The sequence below is a fragment of the Narcine bancroftii genome, chromosome 10 (genome assembly GCF_036971445.1).
Source record: "Narcine bancroftii isolate sNarBan1 chromosome 10, sNarBan1.hap1, whole genome shotgun sequence".
In the NCBI taxonomy this organism is placed as follows: Eukaryota; Metazoa; Chordata; class Chondrichthyes; order Torpediniformes; family Narcinidae; genus Narcine; species Narcine bancroftii.
The window spans coordinates 1,578,961-1,604,600 of NC_091478.1; the positions used below are offsets into that span (position 1 = coordinate 1,578,961).

At 61.3% G+C, this 25,640-nt stretch overlaps 1 long non-coding RNA gene across 1 annotated transcript; it reads right to left on the reverse strand.

Annotated features, from left to right (window-relative positions):
• Nucleotides 1-793: 793 nt before the first annotated feature.
• LOC138743868 (uncharacterized) lies at nucleotides 794-24,554 on the reverse strand. The gene is made up of 3 exons (XR_011345082.1): nucleotides 24,452-24,554; nucleotides 22,534-22,759; nucleotides 794-1,245 (listed from the first exon to the last, which is right to left on the reverse strand). It is a non-coding gene; the product is annotated as an uncharacterized lncRNA (long non-coding RNA).
• Nucleotides 24,555-25,640: the final 1,086 nt, after the last annotated feature.

Consider the following 25,640-nt stretch of genomic DNA (forward strand, 5'->3'; position numbering starts at 1 on the left):
CTCTCTTGGGGAAGAGTTCATAGTCGCTCAAAAGTGCTTGATTAGATGCAAGGAGAGCTGCCACTGAATGTTGCATGTATTTTGTTCTGGGATTCAAAGGTATCTCAGCTCTCTCTCTTTTGTACGCGGTCTGAAAGTAATTGCTGATCTTCTTTGGAATTAGACCAGTTTCAATTAAGCAATGCTGAAGATTTTTGGTGGGGTGGGGGGAATTAAGCATTGCATTAAATTAAGCTGTGGCTGGTCATCATTAAATGTCTGATCTGCAGTCCAAGTCTGGTGAGCTTTCTGGGATGGGCTAACATTCCAGGCAACTCCTTCTTCACACAACAGGATTCAACATTTAATAGGACGGGGGAGGGGGTGGGGGAATAATCTGGGGCTAAGTTCCATATGTGTTTTGAGTTGATCTGATATAATTCATAAAGCCCATTGGATTTTGACTTCTGTCGGGAGCACAGTGGGCCATGAACAACATTTCTTGTTGTTTTCAGAGTATATCTTTCCCCTGGTTTAAAATTCTTTGTGTGAATCTTTTTTTTTTACTCCTGTGCAAGTTAGTAACAGGAAACACTGTGGGAGTGGGACGCTGTTTCATCGCTGGTAAAGTCCAACAACTGGTGAAACATTGACATGATTGAAGCTATCTTGAAGGCAGGTTTCCAATTACTGCAGGTAACTTTCAGTTCAAGGTCTTTCACCCCATCTACCTCACTCGTGCACAGTGTCACAGCCACCATTGATGGAGGTAGGAAAGTTGGTTTGAAAATGAGCAAATTGTTTACGTCAAAGCCAAGTCTGAAACCACCTTTTATTGAAACAAGTGAGATGCAGGACTGTCACGTGGCTGCTGGGGAGCACATGCAGATAGCCTTGCCCACAAGGAATCTTTTGAGTCCTCATTCAACATAGGGTGGCAGTGTCCTAGCGTCTCCTTCTTTCGCCTTGTCTTCCTTTATCATCTGGAGCCTGATTTCTTTCTCCTCTCATTCAGGCTGCATTTTTTCTGCATCCTCTCCCTGTTCCTCCCTTGGTTTCTGTTCCCTTCATTTTCTCCCTCATCATTAATTTTAGCAAAGATGACTGGCTTGGTTTAGTCTGTAACATGTTTGAGTTTCAAGTGGAACATTTAACGTGGGCTCAGTGCTGTTTTGAAATATTAGCAGAATAGAGGGTGACACCGGTCATTAATGGATAGAAGAGAAAAAGATCCCCCTCTCTCTGGTAAGGTTGTGGGCAAGAGACCTAAGAGAGGAACAAGTCTGAATAAACATCTTTCCTGATTAACTGTGTCCGGTGCATTGATTGAGTGGTGCTGTTGCAGCAGACCCCACTCTTATCCATAATTGATTGGAAACTAATCTATGGTCACTGGACCCAAAATGTTCACATACACGTTTTACCTCTCTAACCATTACACCATCGAAATAGGCCAACCTGGCCCTTCGAGTCCACGCCGAACACTTTGTCCTACCTAATCCCATTGACCTACACTCGCCCCTTGACCCTCCATTCCTTTCCTGTCCAAATACATATCCAACTTCTCCTTAAGTGCTAATATTGAGCCTGCCTCCTCCACTTCATCTGCAAGTCCATTCCACACACCCACCACTCTGAGTGAAAGTCCCCCCTCACATTTCCTCGAACGTTTTTCCCCTTTCTCTCAATCCACGTCAAAACTATACCCCAATAATTTTAAATACCTCAACCAAATCCAACTTCAACCTTTTATGCTCCACAGAATAAAAAACTTGCTTCACCTTGCCCCTCACCCTTCTGAGTCCACATTCCCCTCACCCTTCTGGGTCCACATCCCCCTCACCCTTCTGGGTCCACATCCCCCTCACCCTTCTGGGTCCACATCCCCCTCACCCTTCTGGGTCCACATCCCCCTCACCCTTCTGGGTCCACATCCCCCTCACCCTTCTGGGTCCACATTCCCCCATAGCCTCGCGTGTCCACAAGCCCCTCAGCCTCGTGTGTCCCCAACCCCCTTTACCTCACGGTTCACCAACTCCCTCTGACTCGTGGGTCCCCCACACTTCTGGGTACTCGTCCCCCATAGCCACACGTGTCCCCAACCCCCTCAGCCTCGCAGGTCCCCCAACCCCCTCTACCTCGTGGGTCCCCAACCTCCTCTGCCTTGCAGGTTCCACTCACTTTTTTCGGTCCTCGTCCCCCCTCACCCTGCTGAGTCATCATTCCCCTCACCCTCGCGGGTCCTGCTCATGCTAGTGGGTCCCCGTCCCCCTCACCCTCGCGGGTACCCGTCCCGCTCACCCTCGCGGACACTTGTCCCCCTCAACCTTGCGGGTACCCGTCCCCCACATCCTCATGAATACCCGACACCCACACCCTCGCGGGTCCCGTCACCACTCAGCCTCGCGGTACCCTGTCACCACTCAGCAACGCAGGTCCCCGTCACCACGCAGCCTCGCGGGTCACCGTCACCATTCAGCCTCGCGGGTGCCCAAAACCCTCAGTCTCACGGGTCCCCAACACCCTAAGCCTCGCGGGTCCCCAAAACCCTCAGCCTCACGGGTCCCCAACACCCTAAGCCTCGCGGACCCCCAACCCACAGCCTCGCGGGTCGCCAAGCCCCTCAGCCTCGCGGTTCACCAACTCCCTCTGACGTGTGGGTCTCCCACACTCTTCTGGGTCCTCGTCCCCCTTCAGCCTCGGTGGTCCACACCTTTCTGGGTCCTCATCCTCCTCACCTTTCTGGGTCCACCTCCCCCAAACCCTGCTGGGTCTGGGTCTGCCTCACCCTCACCCTGCTGGATACTTGTCTCCCTCACCCTTTTGCGTCTCACCCTTCTGGGTCCCCCTCACCCTTCTGTGTCCCCCTCACCCTTCTGCGTCCCCCTCACCCTTCTGCGTCCCCCTCACACTTGTGGGTCCCCGACCGCCTCAGACATGTGTGTCCCCTCACGCTACTGGATCTCCTTCCCCCTCAGCCTTGCATGCCCCCCTCACCTTTCAGGATCCCATTCACCCACAGCCTCGTGGAACCTGGACGCGACTCAGTAACGCAGGTTCCCCCCTCACCCTTCTGGGTCCCCGACCACCTCAGCCTTGTATGTCCCCCTCACCCTTGCGGGTCCACATCCCCCTCACCCTTGCGGATACCCGTCACCCTCACCCTTGCGGTAAACCGTCTCCCTCACCCTTGCGGGTCCCCATCACCACTCAGCCTCGGGGGTCCCCAACACCATTCAGCCTCGCGGGTCCCCATCACCACTCAGCCTCGGGGGTCCCCATCACCACTCAGCCTCGGGGGTCCCCATCACCACTCAGCCTCGCGGGTCCCCATCACCACTCAACTTCGCAGGTCCATGTCCCCACTCAGCAACGCAGGTCCCCTTCACCCTTCTGGATCCCAGAACGCATCAGCCTTGCATGTCACCCTCATTCTTATGGTTCCCCATTCCCCATAGCCTAGCTGGTCCCCAACCCCCTCTGCCTCGCGGATCACACACACCCTTCTGTGTCCCTGTCCCCCTTCAGCCTCGTGGGTCCACACCTTTCTGGGTCCCTGCCCCCCTCACCTTTCTAGGTCCCCGTCCCCCTCATCATTCTGGGACCCAGTCCCCTCACTGTGCTGGGTCCAATCTCCCCCACCTCAGCCTCACAGGATCTCAACCTTGTGTGTCCCCATCCCCCTCACTTTTCTGGGTCTGCCTACCCCTCACCCTGCTGGGTCCGCGTCCGCCTCACCATCACCCTGCTGGGTCCGGGTCCGCTTCAACCTCACCCTGCTGGGTCCTTGTCTCCCTCACCCTGCTGGGTCCTTGTCCCCCTCACCCTGCTGGGTCCTTGTCCCCCACACCCTGCTGGGTCCTTGTCCCCCTCACCCTGCTGGATCCTTGTCTCCCTCACCCTTCTGGGTCCCCCTCACCCTTCTGCGTCACACCCTTCTGTGTCCCCGACCGCCTCAGACATGTGTGCCCCCTCACGCTACTGGATCGCCTTCCCCCTCAGCCTTGCATGCCCCCCTCACCTTTCGGGATCCCATTCACCCACAGCCTCGTGGTTCCTGGACCCGACTCAGCAACGCAGGTCCGCCTCACCCTTCTGGGTCGCCGACCACCTCAGCCTTGTATGTCCCCCTCACCCTTGCAGGTCCACATACCCCTCAACCTTGCGGGTACCCATCCCCCTCACCCTTGCGGGTCCCCATCACCACTCAGCCTCGGGGGTCCCCATCACCACTCAGCCTCGGGGGTCCCCATCACCACTCAGCCTCGGGGGTCCCCATCACCACTCAGCCTCGCGGGTCCCCATCACCACTCAGCCTCGGGGGTCCCCATCACCACTCAGCCTCGGGGGTCCCCATCACCACTCAGATTCAGGGGTCCCCATCACCACTCAGCCTCGCAGGTCCCCATCACCCCTCAGCCTCGCGGGTCCCCAACTCCCTCAGCTTCGCAGGTCCCCAACACCCAAAGCCTCATGGATACCCAACCCCCTCAGCTTCACGGTTCACCAACTCCCTCTAACTCATGGGTCCCCCACACACTTCTGGGTACTCGTCCCCCTTCAGCCTCAGGGGTCCTCAACCTTCTTGGTCCTCATCCCCCTCGCCTTTCTGGGTCCCCATCCCCCTCGCCTTTCTGGGTCCTCATCCACCTCGCCTTTCTGGGTCCTCATCCGCCTCGCCTTTCTGGGTCCTCATCCCCCTCGCCTTTCTGGGTCCTCATCCCCCTCGCCTTTCTGGGTCCTCATCCCCCTCACCTTTCTGGGTCCTCATCCCCCTCGCCTTTCTGGGTCCTCGCCTTTCTGGGTCCTCATCCCCCTCGCCTTTCTGGGTCCTCATCCCCCTCGCCTTTCTGGGTCCTCATCCCCCTCGCCTTTCTGGGTCCTCATCCCCCTCGCCTTTCTGGGTCCTCATCCCCCACGCCTTTCTGGGTGCTCATCCCCCTCGCCTTTCGGTGTCCTCATCCCCCTCGCCTTTCTAGGACCTCATCCCCCTCGCCTTTCTGGGTCCTCATCCCCCTCGCCTTTCTTGGTCCTCATCCCTCTCGCCTTTCTGGGTCCTCATCCCCCACTCCTTTCTGGGTCCTCATCCCCCTCACTGTGCTGGATCCTCATCCCCCTTACACGTCTTTGTCCCCATACCCCTGAGCCTCGGGGGTCCCCATCCCCCCTGAGCCTCGGGGGTCCCCATCCCCCCTGAGCCTCGGGGGTCCCCATCCCCCCTGAGCCTCGGGGGTCCCCATCCCCCCTGAGCCTCGGGGGTCCCCATCCCCCCTGAGCCTCGGGGGTCCCCATCCCCCCTGAGCCTCGGGGGTCCCCATCCCCCCTGAGCCTCGGGGGTCCCCATCCCCCCTGAGCCTCGGGGGTCCCCATCCCCCCTGAGCCTCGGGGGTCCCCATCCCCCCTGAGCCTCGGGGGTCCCCATCCCCCCTGAGCCTCGGGGGTCCCCATCCCCCCTGAGCCTCGGGGGTCCCCATCCCCCCTGAGCCTCGGGGGTCCCCATCCCCCCTGAGCCTCGGGGGTCCCCATCCCCCCTGAGCCTCGGGGGTCCTCAACCTTCTTGGTCCTCATCCCCCTCGCCTTTCTGTGTCCCCATCCCCCTCGCCTTTCTGGGTCCTCATCCCCCTCGCCTTTCTGGGTCCTCATCCCCCTCGCCTTTCTGGGTCCTCATCCCCCTCGCCTTTCTAGGTCCTCCTCCCCCTCGCCTTTCTGGGTCCTCATCCCCCTCGCCTTTCTGGGTCCTCATCCCCTCGCCTTTCTGGGTCCTCATCCCCCTCGCCTTTCTGGGTCCTCATCCCCCTCGCCTTTCTGGGTCCTCGTCCCCCTTCAGACTCGGGGGTCCTCACCTTTGTGGGTCTTCATCCCCCTCTCCTTTCTGGATCCTCATCCACCTCGCCTTTCTGGGTTCTCATCCCCCTCGTCTTTCTGGGTCCTCGTCCTCCTTCAGCCTCAGGAGTCCTCACCTTTCTGGGTCCTCATCCGCCTCGCCTTTCTGGGTCCTCATCCCCCTCGCCTTTCTGGGTCCTCATCCCCCTCGCCTTTCTGGGTCCTCATCCCCCTCGCCTTTCTGGGTCCTCATCCCCCTCGCCTTTCTGGGTCCTCATCCCCCTCGCCTTTCTGGGTCCTCATCCCCCTCGCCTTTCTGGGTCCTCATCCCCCTCGCCTTTCTGGGTCCTCATCCCCCTCGCCATTCTAGGTCCTCGCCATTCTGGGTCCTCATCCCCCTCGCCTTTCTGGGTCCTCATCCCCCTCGCCTTTCTGGGTCCTCATCCCCCTCGCCTTTCTGGGTCCTCATCCCCCACGCCTTTCTGGGTGCTCATCCCCCTCGCCTTTCTGGGACCTCATCCCCCTCGCCTTTCTGGGTCCTCATCCCCCTCGCCTTTCTGGGTCCTCATCCCTCTCGCCTTTCTGGGTCCTCATCCCCCACTCCTTTCTGGGTCCTCATCCCCCTCACCTCACTGTGCTGGATCCTCGTCCCCCTTACACGTCTTTGTCCCCATCCCCCTGAGCCTCGGGGGTCCCCATCCCCCCTGAGCCTCGGGGGTCCCCATCCCCCCTGAGCCTCGGGGGTCCCCGTCCCCCGTCAGCCTCACTGGCCCCCGTCGGCCTTACGGGTCCCCATCCCCACTCAACCGTACATGTCCCTCTCACCCGTCTGGATGCACGTCCTCCTCAGCCTCACAGATCCTCAACCCTCCCCAGCCTCGCAGGTCCACGTCCCCTAACCCTTCTGGGTCCTCGTCCTCTCAACCTTCTGGGTCCTATTCCCCATCACCCTTCTGGGTCCAATTCCCCATCACCCTTCTGGGTCCAATTCCACATCACCCTTCTAGGTCGCCGACCATCTCAGCCTTGCGTGTCCCCCTCACCCTTGTGGATCCCCGTCCCCCTCAGCTTCGTGGGTCCCCGTCCCCCTGAGCCTCGTGGGTCCCCACACCACTCAGCCACGCGGGACCACTCAGCCACGCGGGTCCCCTCACCACTCAGCCACGCGGGTCCCCTCACCACTCAGGTCCCCTCACCACTCAGCCACGCGGGTCCCCTCACCACTCAGCCACGCGGGTCCCCTCACCACTCAGCCACGCGGGTCCCCTCACCACTCAGCCACGCGGGTCCCCTCACCACTCAGCCACGCGGGTCCCCTCACCACTCAGCCACGCGGGTCGCCACACCACTCAACCACGCGGGTCCCCAACACACTCAGCCTCACGGGTCCCCATCCCCCCTCAGCCTCGCAGGTCCATGTCCCCACTCAGCAACGCAGGTCCCCTTCACCCTTCTGGATCCCAGAACGCATCAGCCTTGCATGTCACCCTCATTCTTATGGTTCCCCATTCCCCATAGCCTAGCTGGATCACACACACCCTTCTGTATCCCTGTCCCCCTTCAGCCTCGTGGGTCCTCACCTTTCTGGGTCCCTGCCCCCCTCACCTTTCTGGGTCCCCGTCCCCCTCATCGTTCTGGGACCCCGTCCCCTCACTGTGCTGGGTCCAATCCCCCCCACCTCAGCCTCACAGGATCTCAACCTTGTGTGTCCCCATCCCCCTCACTTTTCTGGGTCTGCCTACCCCTCACCCTGCTGGGTCCGCGTCCGCATCACCATCACCCTGCTGGGTCCGGGTCCGCTTCAACCTCACCCTGCTGGGTCCTTGTCCCCCTCACCCTGCTGGGTTCTTGTCCCCTCACCCTGCTGGATCCTTATCTCCCTCACCCTTCTGGGTCTCCCTCACCCTTCTGGGTCCCCCTCACCCTTCTGCGTCACACCCTTCTGTGTCCCCGACCGCCTCAGACATGTGTGCCCCCTCACGCTACTGGATCGCCTTCCCCCTCAGCCTTGCATGCCCCCCTCACCTTTCGGGATCCCATTCACCCACAGCCTCGTGGTTCCTGGACCCGACTCAGCAACGCAGGTCCGCCTCACCCTTCTGGGTCGCCGACCACCTCAGCCTTGTATGTCCCCCTCACCCTTGCAGGTCCACATACGCCTCACCCTTGCGGGTACCCATCCCCCTCACCCTTACGGGTCCCCATCACCACTCAGCCTCGGGGGTCCCCATCACCACTCAGCCTCGGGGGTCCCCATCACCACTCAGCCTCGGGGGTCCCCATCACCATTCAGCCTCGCGGGTCCCCATCACCACTCAGCCTCGGGGGTCCCCATCACCACTCAGATTCGGGGGTCCCCATCACCACTCAGCCTCGCAGGTCCCCATCACCCCTCAGCCTCGTGGGTCCCCAACTCGCAGGTCCACAACACCCAAAGCCTCACGGATACCCAACCCCCTCAGCTTCACGGTTCACCAACTCCCTCTAACTCATGGGTCCCCCACACACTTCTGGGTACTCGTCCCCCATCAGCCTCGGGGGTCCTCAACCTTCTTGGTCCTCATCCCCCTCGCTTTTCTGGGTCCTCATCCCCCTCGCTTTTCTGGGTCCCCATCCCCCTCGCCTTTCTGGGTCCTCATCCCCCTCGCCTTTCTGGGTCCTCATCCCCCTCGCCTTTCTGGGTCCTCATCCCCCTCGCCTTTCTGGGTCCTCGTCCCCCTTCAGACTTGGGGGTCCTCGTCCCCCTTCAGACTTGGGGGTCCTCACTTTTGTGGGTCTTCATCCCCCTCCCCTTTCTGGGTCCTCATCCCCCTCGCCTTTCTGGGTCCTCATCCCCCTCGCCTTTCTGGGTCTTCATCCCCCACGCCTTTATGGGTCCTCATCCCCCTCGCCTTTCTGGGTCCTCATCCCCCGCGCCTTTCTGGGTCCTCATCCCCCTCACTGTGCTGGATCCTCGTCCCCCTCACACTTCTGAGTCCCCATCCCCCCTGAGCCTCGGGGGGCCCCATCCCCCCTGAGCCTCGGGGGGCCCCGTCCCCCGTCAGCCTCGCAGGTCCCTGGCCCCCTCAGCCTCGCAGGTCCATGTCCCCACTGAGCAAAGTAGGTCCCCCTCACCCTTCTGGGTCCCAGAACACCTCAGCCTTGCATGTCCCCCTCATTCTTATGGGTCCCCAACCCCCTCTGCGTCGCGGGTCACACACACGCTTCTGTGACCCCATCCCCCTTCAGCCTCGCGGATCCCCATCAGCCCTCAGCCTCGCGTGTCCCCAACACCCTAAGCCTCACGGATACCCAATCCCCTCAGCCTCGCGTTTCACCAATTCCCACTGATTCGTGGGTCCCCCTTCAGCCTCGGGGATCCTCAAACTTCTTGGTCCCCATCCCCCTCGCCTTTCTGGGTCCCCTTCCCTTCTCTGGGTCCCCATCCCCCTCCCCACTCTGGGTCCCCATCCCCCTCCCCACTCTGGGTCCTCATCCCCCTCGCCTTTCGGGGTCATCCCCCCCCCTCGCCTTTCGGGGTCATCCCCCCCCTCGCCTTTCGGGGTCATCCCCCCCCCTCGCCTTTCGGGGTCATCCCCCCCCTCGCCTTTCGGGGTCATCCCCCCCCCTCGCCTTTCGGGGTCATCCCCCCCTCGCCTTTCGGGGTCATCCCCCCCCCTCGCCTTTCGGGGTCATCCCCCCCTCGCCTTTCGGGGTCATCCCCCCCCTCGCCTTTCGGGGTCATCCCCCCCCTCGCCTTTCGGGGTCATCCCCCCCCCTCGCCTTTCGGGGTCATCCCCCCCTCGCCTTTCGGGGTCATCCCCCCCCTCGCCTTTCGGGGTCATCCCCCCCTCGCCTTTCGGGGTCATCCCCCCCCCCTCGCCTTTCGGGGTCATCCCCCCCCCTCGCCTTTCGGGGTCATCCCCCCCCTCGCCTTTCGGGGTCATCCCCCCCTCGCCTTTCGGGGTCATCCCCCCCCTCGCCTTTCGGGGTCATCCCCCTCCCTCGCCTTTCGGGGTCATCCCCCCCCCTCGCCCTTCGGGGTCCTCACCCCCCCTCGCCTTTCGGGGTCCTCACCCCCCTCGCCTTTCGGGGTCCTCACCCCCCTCGCCTTTCGGGGTCCTCACCCCCCTCGCCTTTCGGGGTCCTCACCCCCCTCGCCTTTCGGGGTCCTCACCCCCCTCGCCTTTCGGGGTCCTCACCCCCCTCGCCTTTCCGGGTCCTCACCCCCCTCGCCTTTCCGGGTCCTCACCCCCCTCGCCTTTCGGGGTCCTCACCCCCCTCGCCTTTCGGGGTCCTCATCCCCCACGCCTTTCGGGGTCCCCTTCCCACTCTGGGTCCCCATCCCCCTCCCCACTCTGGATCCCCATCCCCCTCCCCACTCTGGGTCCTCATCCCCCTCGCCTTTCGGGGTCATTCCCCCCCCTCGCCTTTCGGGGTCATCCCCCCCCTCGCCTTTCGGGGTCATCCCCCCCCCTCGCCTTTCGGGGTCATCCCCCCCCCTCGCCTTTCGGGGTCATCCCCCCCCCCTCGCCCTTCGGGGTCCTCACCCCCCCTCGCCCTTCGGGGTCCTCACCCCCCTCGCCCTTCGGTGTCCTCACCCCCCTCGCCCTTCGGGGTCCTCACCCCCCTCGCCTTTCGGGGTCCTCACCCCCCTCGCCTTTCGGGGTCCTCACCCCCCTCGCCTTTCGGGGTCCTCACCCCCCTCGCCTTTCGGGGTCCTCACCCCCCTCGCCTTTCGGGGTCCTCACCCCCCTCGCCTTTCGGGGTCCTCACCCCCCTCGCCTTTCGGGGTCCTCACCCCCCTCGCCTTTCGGGGTCCTCACCCCCTCGCCTTTCGGGGTCCTCACCCCCTCGCCTTTCGGGGTCCTCACCCCCTCGCCTTTCGGGGTCCTCACCCCCCTCGCCTTTCGGGGTCCTCACCCCCCTCGCCTTTCGGGGTCCTCACCCCCTCGCCTTTCGGGGTCCTCACCCCCCTCGCCTTTCGGGGTCCTCACCCTCCTCGCCTTTCGGGGTCCTCACCCCCCTCGCCTTTCGGGGTCCTCACCCCCCTCGCCTTTCGGGGTCCTCACCCCCCTCGCCTTTCCGGGTCCTCATCCCCCTCGCCTTTCGGGGTCCTCATCCCCCTCGCCTTTCGGGGTCCTCATCCCCCTCGCCTTTCGGGGTCCTCATCACCCTCGCCTTTCGGGGTCCTCATCCCCCACGCCTTTCGGGGTCCTCATCCCCCTCGCCTTTCGGGGTCCTCATCCCCCACGCCTTTCGGGTTCCTCATCCCACTCGCCTTTCGGGGTCCTCATCCCCCTCGCCTTTCGGGGTCCTCATCCCCCTCGCCTTTCGGGGTCATCATCCCCCTCGCCTTTCGGGGTCCTCATCCCCCTCGCCTTTCGGGGTCCTCATCCCCCTCGCCTTTCGGGGTCCTCATCCCCCTCGCCTTTCGGGGTCCTCATCCCCCTCGCCTTTTGGGGTCCTCATCCCCCTCGCCTTTCGGAGTCCACATCCCCCTCGGCTTTCTGGGTCATCATCCCCCTCATCTTTCTGGGTCCTCATCCCCCTCACACTTCTCTGTCCTCATCCCCCCTGAGCCTCGAGGGTCCCCATCCCCCGTCAGCCTCGCATGTCCCCGTCCCCCCTCAGCCTCGCAGGTCCATGTCTGCACTCAGCAACGCAGGGCCCCCTCTCCCTTCTAGGTCCCAGAACACCTCAGCCTTGCATGTCCCCCTCATTCTTATGGTTCCCCATCACCCATAGCCTAGCTGGTTCCCAACCCCCTCTGCCTCCCGGGACACACACACCCTTCTGTGTCCCCGTCCCCCTTCAGCCTCGTGGGTCCTCACCTTTCTGGGTCCCTGTCCCCCTCACTGTGCTGGGTTCCATCCCCACCCTCAGCCATGTGGCACCTCAACCTTCCGTGACCCCATCCCAATCACCCTGCTGGGTCTGCCTCACCCTCACCCTGTTGGGTCCGGGTCCGCCTCACCCTCACCCTGTTGGGTCCGGGTCTGCCTCACCCTAACCCTGCTGGGTCCGGATCCGCCTCACACTCACCCTACTGGGTCCGGGCCCACCTCACCTTCACCCTGCCGCTTCACCCTCACCCTGCTGGGGCCGCTTCACCCTCACCCTGCTGGGGCCGCTTCACCCTCACCCTGCTGGGTCCGCCTCACCCTCACCCTGCTGGGTCCTGGTCCCCCTCACCCTGCGGGATCCTGCTCCCTCTCACCCTGCGAGATCCTGGTCCCCCTCACCCTTCTGGGTTTCCCTCACCCTTCTGGGTTTCCCTCACCCTTCTGGGTCGCCCTCACCCTTCCGCGTCTCACCCTTCTGGGTCCCCCTCAGCCTTCTGCGTCCCACTGAACCTTCTGGGTCCCCGACCGCCTCAGACATGTGTGTCCCCTCATGGTACTGGATCGCCTTCCCCCTAAGCCTTGCATGCCCCCCTCACCTTTCAGGATCCCATTCACCCACAGCCTCGTGGATCCTGGACCCGACTCAGCAACGCATGTCCCTCACCCTTCTGGGTCCCCGACCATCTGACTTTTAAGTCCCCCTCAACCTTGCGGGTCCACCTTCCCCTCACCCTTGCGGGTCCACATTCCCCTCACCCTTGCGGGTCCACGTCCTCCTCACCCTTGCGGGTCCACGTCCTCCTCACCCTTGCGGGTCCACGTCCTCCTCACCCTTGCGGGTGCCCGTCCCCCTCACCCTTGCGGGTCTTCACACCACTCAGCCTCGGGGGTCCCCATCACCCCTCAGCCTCGCGGATGCCCATCACCGCTCAGCCTCGCGGTTCACCAACTTCCTCTGACTCGTGGGTCCCCCACACACTCCTGGGTACTCGTCCCCCTTCGGCCTCGGAGGTCCACAACCTTCTGGGTCTCCATCCCCCTCGGCTTTCTGGGTCGCCATCCCCCTCGCCTTTCTGCGTCCCCATCCCCCTCGCCTTTCTGGGTCCCCATCCCCCTCGCCTTTCTGGGTCCTCGTTCCCCCTTCAGCCTTGGGGGGTACTTGTCCCCCTTCAGCCTTTCGGGGTCCTCACCTTTCTGGGTCATCCCCCTCGCCTTTCGGGGTCCTCGCCTTTCTGGGTCATCCCCCTCGCCTTTCGGGTCCTCACCTTTCTGGGTCATCCCCCCCCTCGCCTTTCGGGGTCCTCACCCCCCTCGCCTTTCGGGGTCCTCACCCCCCTCGCCTTTCGGGGTCCTCACCCCACTCGCCTTTCGGGGTCCTCACCCCCTCACCTTTCGGGGTCCTCACCCCCCTCGCCTTTCGGGGTCCTCACCCCCCTCGCCTTTCGGGGTCCTCACCCCCTCGCCTTTCGGGGTCCTCACCCCCCTCGCCTTTCGGGGTCCTCACCCCCCTCGCCTTTCGGGGTCCTCACCCCCCTCGCCTTTCGGGGTCCTCACCCCCCTCGCCTTTCGGGGTCCTCACCCCCCTCGCCTTTCGGGGTCCTCACCCCCCTCGTCTTTCGGGGTCCTCACCACCCTCTCCTTTCGGGGTCCTCACCCCCCTCGCCTTTCGGGGTCCTCACCCCCCTCGCCTTTCGGGGTCCTCACCCCCCTCGCCTTTCGGGGTCCTCACCCCCCTCGCCTTTCGGGGTCCTCACACCCCTCGCCTTTCGGGGTCCTCATCCCCCTCGTCTTTCGGGGTCCTCATCCCCCTCGCCTTTCGGGGTCCTCATCCCCCTCGCCTTTCGGAGTCCTCATCCCCCTCGGCTTTCTGGGTCATCATCCCCCTCATCTTTCTGGGTCGTCATCCCCCTCACACTTCTCTGTCCTCATCCCCCCTGATCCTCGATGGTCCCCATCCCCCGTCAGCCTCGCATGTCCCCGTCCCCCCTCAGCCTCGCAGGTCCATGTCTGCACTCAGCAACGCAGGTCCCCCTCTCCCTTCTAGGTCCCAGAACACCTCAGCCTTGCATGTCCCCCTCATTCTTATGGTTCCCCATCACCCATAGCCTAGCTGGTCCCCAACCCCCTCTGCCTCCCGGGACACACACACCCTTCTGTGTCCCCGTCCCCCTTCAGCCTCGTGGGTCCTCACCTTTCTGGGTCCCTGTCCCCCTCACTGTGCTGGGTTCCATCCCCACCCTCAGACATGTGGCACCTCAACCTTCCGTGACCCCATCCCAATCACCCTGCTGGATCTGCCTCACCCTCACCCTGTTGGGTCCGGGTCTGCCTCACCCTCACCCTGTTGGGTCCGGGTCTGCCTCACCCTAACCCTGCTGGGTCCGGATCCGCCTCACACTCACCCTACTGGGTCCGGGCCCACCTCACCTTCACCCTGCCGCTTCACCCTCACCCTGCTGGATCCGCCTCACCCTCACCCTGCGGGATCCTGGTCCCCCTCACCCTGCTGGATCCTGCTCCCTCTCACCCTGCGGGATCCTGGTCCCCCTCACCCTTCTGGGTTTCCCTCACCCTTCTGGGTCGCCCTCACCCTTCTGCGTCTCACCCTTCTGGGTACCCCTCAGCCTTCTGCGTCCCACTGAACCTTCTGGGTCCCCGACCGCCTCAGACATGTGTGTCCCCTCATGGTACTGGATCGCCTTCCCCCTAAGCCTTGCATGCCCCCCTCACCTTTCAGGATCCCATTCACCCACAGCCTCGTGGATCCTGGACACGACTCAGTAACGCAGGTCCCCCTCAACCTTCTGGGTCCCCGACCACCTCAGCCTTATATGTCCCCTTCACCCTTGCGAGTCTACATCCCCCTCAGCCTTGCGGATCACCATCACCATTCAGCCTCATGGGTCCCCATCACCACTGAGCCTCGCGGGTCCCTTTCACCCCTCAGCCTCACGGGTCCCCTCAGCCTCACGGGTCCCCAACCCCCTCAGCCTCGCGGTTCACCAACTCCCTCTGACTCGTGGGTCACCCACACTTATGGGTACTCGTCCACCTTCAGCCTCGGGGGTCCTCACCTTTCTGGTTCCTCATCCACCTCGCCTTTCTGGGTCTAGTCCCCCTTCAGCCTCAGGGGTCCTCACCTTTCTGGTTCCTCGCCTTTCGGGGTCCTCGCCCCCCTCGCCTTTCGGGGTCCTCGCCCCCCTCGCCTTTCGGGGTCCTCGCCCCCCTCGCCTTTCGGGGTCCTCGCCCCCCTCGCCTTTCGGGGTCCTCGCCCCCTCGCCTTTCGGGGTCCTCGCCCCCTCGCCTTTCGGGGTCCTCGCCCCCCTCGCCTTTCGGGGTCCTCGCCCCCTCGCCTTTCGGGGTCCTCGTCCCCCTCGCCTTTCGGTGTCCTCGTCCCCCTCACACTTCTCTGTCCTCATCCCCCCTCAGCCTCGCAGGTCCATGTCTGTACTCAGCAACGCAGGTCCCCCTCTCCCTTCTAGGTCCCAGAACACCTCAGCCTTGCATGTCCCCCTCATTCTTATGGTTCCCCATCACCCATAGCCTAGCTGGTCCCCAACCCCCTCTGCCTCCCGGGACACACACACCCTTCTGTGTCCCCGACCCCCTTCAGCCTCGTGGGTCCTCACCTTTCTGGGTCCCTGTCACCCTCACTGTGCTGGGTTCCATCCCCACCCTCAGCCATGTGGCACCTCAACCTTCCGTGTCCCCATCCCAATCACCCTGCTGGGTCTGCCTCACCCTGTTGGGTCCGGGTCCGCCTCACCCTCACCCTGTTGGGTCCGGGACTGCCTCACCCTAACCCTGCTGGGTCCGGATCCGCCTCACACTCACCCTACTGGGTCCGGGCCCACCTCACCTTCACCCTGCCGCTTCACCCTCACCCTGCTGGGTCCGCCTCACCCTCACCCTGCTGGGTCCTGGTCCCCCTCACCCTGTGGGATCCTGCTACCTCTCACCCTGCGGGATCCTGGTCCCCCTCACCCTTCTGGGTCGCCCTCACCCTTCTGGGTCGCCCTCACCCTTCGGCGTCTCACCCTTCTGCGTCTCACCCTTCAGCGTCCCCCTCAGCCTTCTGCGTCCCACTGAACCTTCTGGGTCCCCGACCGCCTCAGACATGTGTGCCCCCTCATGGTACTGGATCGCCTTCCCCCTAAGCCTTGCATGCCCCCCTCACCTTTCTGGATCCCATTCACCCACAGCCTCGTGGATCCTGGACACGACTCAGTAACGCAGGTCCCCCTCACCCTTCTGGGTCCCCGACCACCTCAGCCTTATATGTCCCCTTCACCCTTGCGAGTCTACATCCCCCTCCGCCTTGCGGGTCACCATCACCATTCAGCCTCATGGGTCCCCATCACCACTGAGCCTCGCGGGTCCCTTTCACCCCTCAGCCTCACGGGTCCCCAACCCCCTCAGCCTTATATGTCCCCTTCACCCTTGCGAGTCTACATCCCCCTCCGCCTTGCGGGTCACCATCACCATTCAGCCTCATGGGTCCCCATCACCACTGAGCCTCGCGGGTCCCTTTCACCCCTCAGCCTCACGGGTCCCCAACCCCCTCAGCCTCGCGGTTCACCAACTCCCTCTGACTCGTGGGTCACCCACACACTTCTGGGTACTCGTCCACCTTCAGCCTCGGGGGTCCTCACCTTTCTGGTTCCTCATCCACCTCGCCTTTCTGGGTCCTAGTCCCCCTTCAGCCTCAGGGGTCCTCACCTTTCTGGTTCCTCATCCACCTCGCCTTTCTGAGTCCTCATCCCCCTCGCCTTTCTGGGTCCTCATCCCCCTCGCCTTTCTGGGTCCTCATCCCCCTTTCTGGGTCCTCGTCCCCCTCGCCTTTCTGGGTCATCGTCCCCCTCGCCTTTCTGGGTCCCCGTCCCCCTCGCCTTTCTGAGTCCCCGTCTCCCTTTAGCCTTGGGGGGTCCATGTCCCCCTTTAGCCTTGGGGGGTCCTTGTCCCCCTTCAGCCTGTCGGGGTGCTCGCCTTTCGGGGTCCTCATCCCCCTCGCCTTTCGGGGTCCTCATCCCCCTCGCCTTTCGGGGTCCTCATCCCCCTCGCCTTTCGGGGTCCTCATCCCCCTCGCCTTTCGGGGTCCTCATCCCCCTCGCCTTTCGGGGTCCTCATCCCCCTCGCCTTTCGGGGTCCTCATCCCTCTCGCCTTTCGGGGTCCTCATCCCCCTCGCCTTTCGGGGTCCTCATCCCCCTCGCCTTTCGGGGTCCTCATCCCCCTCGCCTTTCGGGGTCCTCATCCCCCTCGCCTTTCGGGGTCCTCATCCCCCTCGCCTTTCGGGGTCCTCATCCCCCTCGCCTTTCGGGGTCCTCATCCCCCTAACCTTTCGGCGTCCTCATCCCCCTCACTGTGTTGGATCCTCGACCCCTCACACTGCTGTGTCCCCATCCCCCCTGAGCCTCTGGGGTCCCCGTCCCCCGTCAGCCTCGCAAGTCCATGTCCGCACTCAGCAACGCAGGTCCCCTCACCCTTCTGGGTCCCAGAACACCTCAGCCTTGCATGTCCCCCTCATTCTTATGGTTCCCCATCACCCATAGCCTAGCTAGTCCCCAACCCCCTCTGCCTCCCGGGTCACACACACCCTTCTGTGTCCCCGTCCCCCTTCAGCCTCGTGGGTCCTCACCTTTCTGGGTCCCCGTCCCCCTCACTGTGCTGGGTTCCATCCCCACCTTCAGCCTCGTGGCACCTCAACCTTCCGTGTCCCCATCCCACTCACCTTTCTGGGTCCGCCTCCCACTCACCCTGCTGGGTCCAGGTCCGCCTCACCCTCACCCTGTTGGGTCCGGGTCCGCCTCACCCTCACCCTGCTGGGTCCGGATCCGCCTCACCCTCACCCTGCTGGGTCCGGGCCCGCCTCACCCTCACCCTGCTGGGTCCGTGCCCGCCTCACCTTCACCCTGCTGGGTCCGCCTTACCCTCACCCTGCTGGGTCCGCCTCACCCTCACACTGCTGCGTCCGCCTCACCCTCACCCTGCTGGGTCAGCCTCACCCTCACCCTGCTGGGTCTTGGACCCCCTCACCCTTCTGGGTTTCCCTCACCCTTCTGGGTCGCCCTCACCCTTCCGCGTCTCACCTTTCTTGGTCCCCCTCAGCATTCTGCGTCCCACTGAACCTTCTGGGTCCCCGACCGCCTCAGACACGTGTGCCCCCTCATGGTACTGGATCGCCTTCCCCCTAAGCCTTGCATGCCCCCCTCACCTTTCAGGATCCCATTCACCCACAGCCTCGTGGATCCTGGACACGACTCAGTAATGCAGGTCCCCCTCACCCTTCTGGATACCCGACCACATCAGTCTTATATGTCCTCCTCACCCTTGCGGGTCTCCATCCCCCTCAGCCTTGTGGGTCACCATCATCATTCAGCCCCATGGGTCCCCATCACCACTGAGCCTCGCGGGTCCCTTTCACCCCTCAGCCTCACGGATCCCCAACCCCCTCAGCCTCACGGGTTCCCAACCCCCTCAGCCTCGCGGTTCTCCAACTCCCTCTGACTCGTGGGTCACCCACACACTTCTGGGTACTCGTCCCCCTTCAGCCTCGGGGGTCCTCACCTTTCTGGTTCCTCATCCACCTCGCCTTTCTGGGTCCTAGTCCCCCTCCAGCCTCGGGGATCCTCGCCTTTCTGGGTCTTCATCCCCCTCGCCTTTCTGGGTCCTCATCCCCCTCGCCTTTCTGGGTCCTCATCCCCCTCGCCTTTCTGGGTCCTCATCCCCCTCGCCTTTCTGGGTCCTCATCCCCCTCGCCTTTCTGGGTCCTCATCCCCCTCGCCTTTCTGGGTCCTCATCCCCCTCGCCTTTCTGGGTCCTCATCCCCCTCGCCTTTCTGGGTCCTCATCCCCCTCGCCTTTCTGGGTCCTCATCCCCCTCGCCTTTCTGGGTCCTCATCCCCCTCGCCTTGCTGGGTCCTCATCCCCCTCGCCTTGCTGGGTCCTTGTTCCCCTCGCCTTTATGTGTCCTCGTCCCCCTCACTGTGCTAGGTCCACTCCCCCCCCCCTCAGCCTCGCGGGACTTCAACCTTCTGTGTCCCCATCCCCCTCACCTTTCTGGGTCCGTCTCCCCCTCACCTTTCTGGGTCCGTCTCCCCCTCACCCTGCTGGGTCCGGGTCCGCCTCACCCTCACCCTGCTGGGTCTGGGTCCGCTTCCCCCTCACCCTGCTGGGTCTGGGTCCGCTTCCCCCTCACCCTGCTGGGTCTGGGTCCGCTTCCCCCTCACCCTGCTGGACTCTTCTCTCCCTCAGCCTTCTGGGTCCCCCTCAGCATTCTGGGTCCCCCTCAGCATTCTGGGTCCCCCTTACCCATCTGAGTCCGCCTCAGCCTTCTTCCTCCCACTCACCCTTCTGGGTCCACGACCACCACCGACATGTGTGCCCCTTCATGCTACTGGATCGCCTTCCCCCTCAGCCTTGCATGCCCCCCTCACCTTTCAGGATCCCATTGACCAACAGCCTCGTGGATCTTGTACCCGACTCAGCAACGCAGGTCCCCCTCGCCTTTCTGGGTCCCCGTCCCCCTCGCCTTTCTGGGTCCCCGTCCCCCTCGCCTTTCTGGGTCCTCATCCCCCTCGCCTTTCTGGGTCCTCATCCCCCTCGCCTTTCTGGGTCCTCATCCCCCTCGCCTCGTCTGGTCCCCCTTCGTCTCGCTGGGTCCCCCTCGCCTTGCTGGGTCCCCCTCTCCTCTCTAGGTCCCCATCCCCCTCACCTCTCTGGGTCCCCATCCCCCTCACCTGTCTGGGTCCCCATCCCCCTCACCTCTCTGGGTCCCCATCCCATTCACCTCTCTGTGTCTCCATCCCCCTCAACTTTCTGGGTCCAAGTCCCCCTTCAGCCTCGGGGGTCCTCACCTTTCTGGGTCCTTGTCCCCCTTCAGCCTCGGGGGTCCTCACCTTTCTGGGTCCTAGTCCCCCTTCAGCCTCGGGGGTCCTCACCTTTCGGGGTCCTCATCCCCCTTGCTTTTCTGGGTCCTCATCCCCCTCGCCTTTCTGGGTCCCTGTCCCCCTTGCCTTTCAGGGACCCTGTCCCCCTTGCCTTTCAGGGACCCCGTCCCCCTTGCCTTTCAGGGACCCCGTCCCCCTAACTGTGCTAGGTCCACACCCCCCCCCCTCAGCCTCGAGAGACTTCAACCTTCTGAGTCCCCATCCCCCTCACCTTTCTGGGTCCGTCTCCCCCTCACCCTGCTGGGTCCGGGTTTACTTCCCTCTCACCCTGCTGGATTCTTCTCTCCCTCACCCATCTGGGTCTCCCTCACCCTTCTGGGTCTCCCTCACCCTTCTGGGTCTCCCTCACCCTTCTGGGTCTCCCTCACCCTTCTGGGTCTCCCTCACCCTTCTGGGTCTCCCTCACCCTTCTGGGTCTCCCTCACCCTTCTGGGTCTCCCTCACCCTTCTGGGTCTCCCTCACCCGTCTGGGTCCCCCTCACCCTTCTGGGTCCCCCTCACCCTTCTGGGTCCCCCTCACCCTTCTGCGTCCCACTGAACCTTCTGGGTCCCCGATCGCCTCAGACATGTGTGCCCCCTCATGTTACTGGATTGCCTTCCTCCTCAGCCTTGCAAGCCCCCCTCACCTTTCAGGATCCCATTCACCAACAGCCTCGTGGATCCTGGACCCGATTCAACAATGCATGTCCCCCTCACCCTTCTGGGTCCACGACCACCTGACCACCATGACCCCCTCACCCTTGCGGGTCCACATCCCCCTCACCCTTGCAGGTCCACGTCCTCCTCACCCTTGCGGGTGCCCGTCCCCCTCACCCTTGCGGGTCTCCACACCACTCATCCTTGGGGTCCGCATCACCCCTCAGCCTCGCGGATGCCCATCACCCCTCAGCCTCGCGGATGCCCATCACCCCTCAGCCTCGCGGATGCCCATCACCCCTCAGCCTCGCGGATGCCCATCACCCCTCAGCCTCGCGGTTCACCAACTTCCTCTGACACGTGGGTCCCCCACACTCCTGGGTACTCGTCGGGGGTCCTCAACCATCTGGGTTCCCATCCCCCTCGCCTTTGTGGGTCCTCAACCCCCTAGCCTTTCAGGGTCCCTATCACCCTCGCCTCTCTGGGTCCTCGTCCCCCTTCAGCCTTGAGGGGAGTCCTCGTCCCCCTTCAGCCTTGGGGGGGGTCCTCGTCCCCCTTCGGCCTTGGGGGGGTCCTCGTCCCCCTTCGGCCTTGGGGGGGTCCTCGTCCCCCTTCGGCCTTGGGGGGTCCTCGTCCCCCTTCGGCCTTGGGGGGTCCTCGTCCCACTTCGGCCTTTCGGGGTCCTCACCTTTCGGGGTCCTCATCCCCCTCACCTTTCGGGGTCCTCATCCCCCTCACCTTTCGGGGTCCTCGCCTTTCGGGGTCCTCATCCCCCTCGCCTTTCGGGGTCCTCATCCCCCTCGCCTTTCGGGGTCCTCATCCCCCTCGCCTTTCGGGGTCCTCATCCCCCTCGCCTTTCGGGGTCCTCATCCCCCTCGCCTTTCGGGGTCCTCACCCCCCTCGCCTTTCGGGGTCCTCATCCCCCTCGCCTTTCGGGGTCCTCATCCCCCTCGCCTCTCTGGGTCCCCATCCCCCTCACCTCTCTGGGTCCCCAACCCATTCACCTCTCTGTGTCTCCATCCCCCTCAACTTTCTGGGTCCTCGCCCCCCTCAATGTGCCGGGTCCTCGCCCCCCCTCACTGTGCTGCGTCCTCGTCCCCCTCACTGTGCTGCGTCCTCGTCCCCCTCACTGTGCTGCGTCCTCGTCCCCCTCACAATTCTGTGTCCCCACCCCCCCTCAGCCTCGTGGGCCCGATCCCCCCACTTCAACCTCGCGGGCCCCGAACCCCCTTCAGCCTCGCGGGTCCCTGACTACCACACACCTACCACACACCCTAACTCCACCCCGACCCAAACTCCCTCACAGTTCACCGGCCCCACCTCACAACCATCTCCCCGCCCATTCCCCTCCGAGCTCTGGCCGCCCCAGACCTAAAGGGCGACCCCTGGAAACTCCGTCCTCCCTGGTCTTCCTCCCAAAATGCCCCGATTCCTGCCTGTGAAGCACTGACACGAACCTCCCTGCTTCTCCCGCTCGCGGGAAAGATCAACAACATGGCGCCCCCCCATAGATCGCTCTCGCGAGAGCTTGGCCCGCCCCTCCACGGGATCTCTTCGCCACCCTGAGCCCGTGAATGGAGCCCCAGGGCTCGAGGTCCAGCCCTTTGGAGCCCCATCTGTCCTGAGAACCTCGTCCCACTGGGGAAGGGTCCGAGAGCTGCCTCGGGCCTCCAGTCCATCTCCCCTTCAGGCTGCACATTTCCACACCAGGACTTGCCCCACATTCCCCCCCCAAGAGTCCAGTCCATCCCACCTCCACCACCTTGGCCCAAAGCTCATTCCACGCTCCCACCCCCCTCTGAGGGAAGAAAATCCCCCTTCAATCTCAATCCATGTCCTCCTCTTTGAATCTCTCCCACTCTCCTTGAAAACAGCCTGTCCCCATGGACACGATCCGTCCCCCCTCACAATTTTCAAATCTTCCTCAATCTTCTACGCTCCAGGGAATAAAGTCCCAGCCTGTCCAACCTTCCCCTGGAACTCAAACCCCGAAAGCCAGACCACCTTCTTGTCCCTCTCCTCGACGCGCTGTCTCATTCCTATCCTTCCTCTCCTCCGGCCACCCAAACAGCACACAATGTTCCCAAGTTGGCCTCACCCATGCCTCGTCCAACTTCCTCGTGGCCTCCCACCTCCTGCACTCAATCCTCTCATTTCTGAAGGCCAAAATACCAGAAGCTTTCTTCACCCCTCCCCCGCTCCCCCCCCCCCCCCCCCATCTCTACATGGGACTCCACATTCGGGCAGTTCTGTACCACAGTTCCTCAATCCCTTTGTTTGACAACACTCCTCAATGGTGTACCATTTAACATTCAAACTCTTACGTTTTAAGAATCAATTGCAGAGATCCATGGATGTGGGAAATCAGGAGGGTTAGGGACTGGGTGCAGGTCGATGAGACTGACAGAATGATATTTCACCATGGACGAGAATGGCCGAAGGGTCTCTTTTCTTTGCTGTGGGGTTTCTAGGGTAGAGTTCACACCATTCTCAGGAAGGAGGATGAGCAGACAGTTGTCATGGTCCACGGGTAGGAAAGGTGATGAGGTCCTGCCAGGAGAGATGAGGGAGTTAAGTGCGAAGGTGAAGGGCACAACCAAGTGGTCTCTCTCTGTCAGTCTGTGTGTCTCTCTCTGTCTGTGTGTCTCAGTCTGTGTGTCTGTCTGTGTGTCTGTCTGTGTGTCTCAGTCTGTGTGTCTCTCTGTCTGTGTGTCTCTCTGTCTGTGTGTCTCTCTGTCTGTGTCTCTCTCTGTCTGTGTGTCTCTCTCTGTCTGTGTGTCTCTCTCTGTCTGTGTGTCTCTCTCTGTCTGTGTGTCTCTCTCTGTCTGTGTCTCTCTGTCTGTGTGTCTCTCTCTGTGTGTCTCTCTGTCTGTGTGTCTCTCTCTGTGTGTCTCTCTCTGTCTGTGTGTGTATGTCTGTGTCTCTCTCTATCTCTCTCTCGGTCTGTGTCTGTGTGTGTTTCTGTATGTGTCTCTCTGTTGTGTATCTGTCTCTCTGTGTCTGTGTGTACGAGTGTGTCTGTCTCTCTGGGTATGTGTGTCTGTCTCTCTGGGTATGTGTGTGTGTGTGTGTGTCTCTGTGTGTGTGTGTCTCTGTGTGTGTGTGTCTGTGTGTGTGTCTCTCTGTGTGTGTGTCTCTCTGTGTGTGTGTCTCTCTGTGTGTGTGTCTCTCTGTGTGTGTGTCTCTCTGTCTGTGTGTCCCTCTGTGTGTCTCTGTCTGTGTGTCTCTGTCTGTGTGTCTCTCTCTGTCTGTGTGTGTATGTCTGTGTCTCTATCTCTCTCTCGGTCTGTGTCTGTGTGTGTTTCTGTATGTGTCTCTCTGTTGTGTATCTGTCTCTCTGTGTCTGTGTGTGCGAGTGTGTCTGTCTCTCTGGGTATGTGTGTCTGTCTCTCTGGGTATGTGTGTCTGTCTCTCTGGGTATGTGTGTGTCTGTGTGTGTGTGTCTCTCTGTGTGTGTGTGTCTCTGTGTGTGTGTGTCTCTCTGTCTGTCTCTCTCTCTGTCTGTGTCTCTCTCTCTGTCTGTTTCTCTCTCTCTCTGTCTGTCTGTCTCTCTCTGTGTGGGTCTGTGTGTGTGTGTCTCTCTATGTCTGTTTGTGTGTGTCTCTCTCTCTATGTCTCTGTGTGCATCGCTGTCTGTGTGTGTCTCTCTCTGTCTCTCCCTCTGTGTCTCAATGTGTGTCTCTCTCTGTATCTGTATTTGTGTGTCTCTCTCTCTGTCAGTGACTCTGTGTGTGTCTCTGTATCTGTGTGTCTCTCTCTATGTCTGTGTGTGTATCTGTCTCTGTGTGTGTGTGTTTCTATGTGTGTGTCTGTCTGTGTCATGTGTGTGTATCTGTCTCTGTATGTGTGTATCTCTCCATCTGTGTGTCTCTGTGTGTGTGTGTGTGTCTCTGTGTGTGTGTGTCTGTGTGTCTGTGTGTGTGTGTCTGTCTGTGTGTGTGTGTCTGTGTGTGTGTGTGTCTCTGTGTGTGTGTCTCTGTGTGTGTGTCTCTGTGTGTGTGTATCTCTGTGTGTGTGTATCTCTGTGTGTGTGTCTCTGTGTGTGTGTGTGGAGCTGTGTGTGTGTATCTCTGTCTCTCTCTCTCGCTGTCAGTTTCTCTCTCCGTCTCTGTTTGTCTGTGTGTTTGTGTGAGTATCTGTCTCTCTGTGTCTGTGTGTGTCTGTGTGTGTGTGTGTCTGTCTGTCTGGGTATGTGTGTCTCTCTCTCTCGGTGTCTCTAATATTTGCTTATTCATTACCCACCATTATCCATCCCAACTGGTGGTGCGGGCTTTGTTCCCCAGGGTGTCCGTATTGGCTGTCCATAGACCATCTCTGCCCCAACGCATTCCTCGGTGTCACCTGCATTAAAATCAAGGTGGCATCAGCACCATTTTGGGCACTTTTAGCCGTGTTTCCTCAGTTGTTCTGGCCAGTTTTGTGTTTTGTTCACACATTCCTGCTGCCTGGGGTTAGTGACACTCGTGGAAGATCGCCAGTTCCTGAAACAATTCTTCATTTATCTTATTTGTAACATTTTTACATTTAATTTAACAAATGCATTAAAAAACTTAAATTTCTTATTTGAAAATAAGATAAAATTAATGCATAGTGATTGTGATAGTACAGATCTATCACCAATGTACATAGTGTATATAGTTACTGTATCTAGACTGTGCTTACAGCGATTGGCTGAGAGCTAAGCCACACCTATTGTTTGGGCCTTAAAGGGTTGTGTCCCTAGCCAGGTCGGATCATTCCGGACTGGTCGGCCACCTGTGAAGAGCTCCGGTCTTTTGCTAAAAAAAGCCTTGGTTTGGATCAACAAGTCTTTGGTTCTTTCGACGAGCGCTACAGTGATTTAAAAAGTAACCCCTCCCACAGCTGCCCAATAGAAAACAATAAAGAGAGAAAACATGTAGGTAATATTTATAAAAATTGACCAAAACTCTCAAATAAAATCTTGGTTTTCTTGGTTTTAGGAATCAGAAAGTTCGTGTTGGGTGATTACAACTTAATTCCTACAATTGGTAAATACACATGCCAAATCTTCAAAAGAGAAATTCAAATTTGTTCCGTGAATTCGATGTAATTATTTCAAGTGGGATACAACGGCTTATTTCAGTGTGGCCATCGACCCATTCCCAAATACACATCGGACTTCCAAGTTACTGCCACACATTTTAACCCTATAACAATTACAGCACAGAAACAGGTCATTTGGCCCTTCTTCTCTGCACTGAACTAAATACTCTCCTCTCGTACCACCTCTCTGCATTCCCCTCCCCTCCAATTTTCCCTGAAATGACAAAATGAACCCTGCCGCCACTATTTTTCCCAGAAGCTCACTCCACTCAGCCACCACTCTGAGTAAAGAAGTTCCCCCTCATGTTACTTCCAAACTTTTACCTCCTGTTTCAATCCCTGCTCCCTGCAATGAAAAAAGTCTATC